The sequence below is a fragment of the Dama dama genome, unplaced genomic scaffold (assembly GCF_033118175.1).
Source record: "Dama dama isolate Ldn47 unplaced genomic scaffold, ASM3311817v1 ptg000109l, whole genome shotgun sequence".
Lineage (NCBI taxonomy): Eukaryota > Metazoa > Chordata > Mammalia > Artiodactyla > Cervidae > Dama > Dama dama.
The window spans coordinates 2852461-2856600 of NW_026870920.1; positions in this window are offsets into that span (position 1 = coordinate 2852461).

Genomic DNA, 4140 nt, shown 5'->3' on the forward strand with positions numbered 1-4140 from the left:
GCTCCTCCTATTTTTCAGACCGTTTCATGCTCCTCATATTTTTGACACCTTTTGAAGCTCTTCATATTTTTCACACCTTTTCAGGCTCTTCATATTTTTGAACACCCCTTCATGCTCCTCCTATTTTTCAGACCGTATCATTCTCCTCATATTTTTGACACCTTTTGAAGCTCTTCATATTTTTCACACCTTTTGAAGCTCTTCATATTTTCCACACGTTTTCAGGCTCTTCATGTTTTTGAACACCGCTTCATGCTCCTCAAATTTTTCAGACCGTTTCGTGCTCCTCATATTCTTGACACCTTATGAAGCTCTTCATATTTTTCACACCTTTTCAGGCTCTTGATGTTTTTCAACACCGCTTCATGCTTCTCCTATTTTTCAGATTGTTTCATGCTCATCTCATTTTTGACACCTTTTGAAGCTCTTCATATTTTTCACGGCTTTTCAGGCTCTTCATTTTTTTGAACACCGCTTCATACTCCTCCTATTTTTCAGACCGTTTCATGCTCCTCATATTTTTGACAACTTTTGAAGCTCTTCATATTTTTCACAACTTTTCAGGCTCTTCATGTTTTTGAACACCGTTTCTCGCTCCTCCTATTTTTCAAACCGTTTCATGCTCATCTCATTTTTGACACCTTTTGTAGCTCTTCATATTTTTCACACGTTTTCTGGCTCTTCATGTTTTTCAACACCGTTTCTTGATCCTCCTATTTTTCAGACCGTTACATGCTCATCTCATCTTTAACACCTTTAGAAGCTTTTCATATTTTTCACAACATTTCATGCTCTTCAGGTTTTTCAACACCGATTCTTGATCCTCTTATTTTTCAGACCGTTTCATGCTCCTCATATTTTTGACACCTTTTTAAGCTCTTCATATTTTTCACAACTTTTCAGGCTCTTCATGTTTTTCAACACCGCTTCATGCTCCTCCTATTTTTCAGACCGTTTCATGCTCCTCATATTTTTGACACCTTTTGAAGCTCTTCATATTTGTCATATCTTTTCAGGCTCTCCATGTTTTTGAACACCGCTTCATGCTCCTCTTATTTTTTCGACCGTTTCATGCTCATTTCATTTTTGACACCTTTTGAAGCTCTTCATATTTTTCACACCTTTTCAAGCTCTTCATGTTTTTCAACACCGTTTCATGCTCCTCCTATTTTTCAGACTATTTCATGCTCATCTCATTTTTGACACCTTTTGAAACTCTTCATAACCTTCACACCTTTTGAAGCTTTTCATATTTTTTCACACGTTTTCAGGCTCTTCATGTTTTTCAACACCGCTTCATGCTCCTCCTATTTTTCAGAACTTTTCATGCTCCTCATATTTTTGACACCTTTTGAAGCTCTTCATATTTTTCACACTTTTCTGGCTCTTCATGTTTTTCAACACCACTTCATGCTCCTCCTATTTTTCAGAGCTTCATGCTCCTCATATTTTTGACACCTTTAGAATCCCTTCATATTTTTCACACTTTTCTGGCTCTTCATGTTTTTCCACACCACTTCATGCTTCTCCTATTTTTCGGCCTGTTTCATGCTCCTCATGTATTTCACACCTTTTGAAGCTCTTCATATTTTTCACACCTTTTCAGGCTCTTCATGTTTTTAATAACCGTTTCATCCTCCTCCTATTTTTCAGACCATTTCATGCTCCTCATATATTTGACACATTTTGAAGCTCTGAATATTTTTCACACATTTTCAGGCTCTTCATGTTTTTGAACACTGGTTCATGATCCTCCTATTTTTCAGACGGTTTCATGCTCTTCATATGTTTGACACCTTTTGAAGCTCTTCATATTTTTCACACATTTTCAGGCTCTTCATGTTTGTCAACAGCACTTCATGTTTCTCCTAATTTCAGACCGTTTCATGCTCCTCATGTATTTCACACCTTTTGAAGCTCTTCATATTTTTCCCACCTTTTCAGCTCTTCATGTTTTTGAACACCATTTCATGCCACTTCCATTTTTCAGACCGTTTCATGCTCCTCATATTTTTCACACCTTTTGAAGCTCTTCATATTTTTCACACCTTTTCAGGCTCTTCATATTTTTGAACACAGCTTCTCGCTCCTCCTATTTTTCAGACCGTTTCATGCTCATCTCATTTTTGACACCTTTTGTAGCTCTTCATATTTTTCACACGTTTTCAGGCTCTTCATGTTTTTCACACCGTTTCTTGATCCTCCTATTTTTCAGACCGTTTCATTCTCATCTCATTTTTAACACCTTTTGAAGCTTTTCATATTTTTCACATATTTTCAGGCTCTTCATGTTTTTGAACACCGCTTCATGCTCCTCCTATTTTTCAGAGAGTTTCATGCTCCTCATGTATTTCACACATTTTGAAGCTCTTCATATTTTTCACACCTTTTCAGGCTCTTCATGTTTTTCAACACCGCTTCATGCTCCGCCTATTTTTCAGACCGTTTCATGCTTCTCATATTTTTGACACCTTTTGAAGCTCTTCATATTTTTCACAACTTTTCAGGCTCTTCATGTTTTTGAACACCGCTTCATGCTCCTCCTATTTTTCAGACCGTTTCATGCTCCTCATATTTTTGACACCTTTTGAAGCTCTTCATATTTTTCACACCTTTTCAGGCTCTTCATGTTTTTGAACACCGCTTCATGCTCCTCTTATTTTTCAGACCGTTTCATGCTCATCTCATTTTTGACACCTTTTGAAGCTCTTCATATTTTTCACACCTTTCAGGCTCATCATGTTTTTCAACACCGTTTTATGATCCTCTATTTTTAAGACCTTTTCATGCTCATCTCATTTTTTACAACTTTTGAAGCTTTTCATGTTTTTAACAAATTTTCAGGCTCTTCATGTTTTTGAACCCCGCTTCATGGTCCTCTTATTTTTCAGAGAGTTTCATGCTCCTCATGTATTTCACACCTTTTGAAGCTCTTCATATATTTCACACCTTTTTAGGCTCTTCATGTTTTCCACACCACTTCATGCTTCTCCTATTTTTCAGCCCGTTTCATGCTCCTCATGTATTTCACACCTTTTGAAGCTCTTCATATTTTTCACACCTTTTCAGGCTCTTCATGTTTTTGAACACTGGTTCATGCTCCTCCTTTTTTTCAGAACCTTTCTTGATCCTCATATTTTGACACTTTTTGAAGCTCTTCATATTTTCCACACCTTTTCAGGTTTTTCATGTTTTTGAACACCCCTTCATGATCCTCCTATTTTTCACACCATTTCATGCTCCTCATATTTTTGACACCTTTTGAAGCTCTTCATATTTTTCACACCTTTTCAGGTTTTTCATGTTTTTGAACACCGCTTCATGATCCTCCTATTTTTCAGACCGTTTCATGCTCCTCATATATTTGACACCTTTTGAAGCTCTTCATATTTTTCACACCTTCAGGCTCTTCATGTTTTTCAACACCACTTCATGCTCTTCCTATTTTTCAGACCGATTCATGCTCCTCATATTTTTCTCACCTTTAGAAGCTCTTCATATTTTTCACACCTTTTCAGGCTCTTCATGTTTTTCAACATAGCTTCTTGCTCCTCCTATTTTTCAGACGCTTTCATTCTCCTCATATTTTTGACACTGTTAGAAGCTCTTCATATATTTCACACCTTTTCAGGCTCTTCATGTTTTCTACACTGCTTCATGCTCCTCCTATTTTTCAGACCGTTTCATGCTCCTCATATTTTTAACACCTTTTGAAGCTCTTCATATTTTTCACACCATTTCAGGCTCTTCTAGTTTTTGAACAACGCTACAATGCTCCTCCTATTTTTCAGACCGTTTCATGCTCCTCATATTTTTGACACCTTTTGAAACTTTTCATATTTTTTACACCTTTTCAGTCTCTACATGTTTTTCAACACGGCTTCATGCTCCTCTTATTTTTCAGACCGTTTCATGCTCCTCATATTTTTCACACCTTTTGAAGCTCTTCATATTTTTCACACCTTTTCAGGCTCTTCATGTTTTTCTACACCGCTTCATGCTCCTCCTATTTTCAGACCGTTTCATGCTCCTCATGTATTTCACTCCTTTTGAAGCTCTTCATATTTTTCACACCTTTTCATGCTCTTCATGTATTTCAACACCGTTTCATGCTTCTCCTATTTTACAGACCGTTTCATC